At 32.9% G+C, this 1,268-nt stretch overlaps 1 protein-coding gene across 1 annotated transcript in view; it reads left to right on the forward strand.

The window, feature by feature from the left end:
• The window catches only part of Trim37 (tripartite motif containing 37), a 91,694-nt gene that overhangs the window by 64,016 nt on the left and 26,410 nt on the right, over nucleotides 1-1,268 (forward strand). The window lies entirely within an intron of this gene.

A 1,268-nucleotide genomic window follows, 5' to 3' on the forward strand; every position in this document is an offset into this window, starting at 1 on the left:
TGGCTGTCCTGGAACTAACTCTGTAGACCAGGCTGGCCTCGAACTCAGAAATCCACCTGCCTCTGCCTCCCAAGTGCTGGGATTAAAGGCGTGTGCCACCATGCCGAGCTGCCAACTTCTTTTCTAGGTTGAAATTAAAATTTTGTTCTTCCTCCTTTTTGTCTCCCTAGCACATAATACAGTATCATAAAGAAACATGTAGTATTTTTAAAATAAATGTTATCCATTGTAAAGCTATTTTAATGCCTATTTTCAAGATTTTTGAATAGTACAGAAAAAATGTAGAGATGGTGTTAGTAAAAAATGAAAATGGATATACTGAAGTGAGGCCTTGGTTGTTTTAGTTTTATCTATCCATTTCTCTCTTAAGATGTGTGATAGGAAAATTCTTAGGTATAGCATTGGCGCACATAAGATAAACATGGTTAGATATTTAAATTAACAAATTCATTCAAACGTTTCTTGAGAGAGCTTGCTCAACATGTACGAGACCCTACTTAATTCCCAGTAGCCTTTTATAGAAAAGTATTTACTAATAATGGGAATGGGTGCTGTTTTACTATGTTGATTCCAAGGTATTGATTAAATGTCATCCATGTTTTTTTTAATTTTTTGCATTTTCTGTAGCTCTAAATGTTAAAATTTAGATGGTTACCTTAGATGTTGAGGGTGTAATGTGAACAAAAACCCTTATTGTCATTGTTAAAGTTCGATGAAATTTTTTGACAAGCATTAATGAATATAATGGCATATTTCTAGTTCCTGAGAATATGAGAAAGACTTGTGTACTTTATAACTAAAGGTGAATAGATAGAATAATTAGCTAAAATATGACAATGTAGCTATAGAATTCTAGGTCATTTTGGACAGACTCTTTCTTCAAAGAGGTTCAGTATAATTCCCTATTCTTAAGTAAAGACTATGCTTGGGAAAACCTGGCTAGCAACACCTATGATAGCATCATCTGTGATAACATGTTCTGATGTGTAAAGAACATATCTGTCTACCTCTGTAGTATTTAAATCAGAGAAGCCTTAACTGACAAAATTATCCAAATATAGACAACAGTCAGAAATAAAAAAGCTTAATTTAATATTCTTGATTAAACTCTAGATGTTCTCAATTAAGTTCTAGAAGAGAACACACACATGTACACTTTGAAATATGCCCTAGATAGTCAGGGCTACATAGAGAGAGACTCTATCTTTCTTTAAAATGAATGAATGAATGGGAAAGCTCATAGGACTATTGCTTTTTTTTTTTTTTTT

Source organism: Mus caroli, chromosome 11, assembly GCF_900094665.2.
Source record: "Mus caroli chromosome 11, CAROLI_EIJ_v1.1, whole genome shotgun sequence".
NCBI classification, from domain to species: domain Eukaryota; kingdom Metazoa; phylum Chordata; class Mammalia; order Rodentia; family Muridae; genus Mus; species Mus caroli.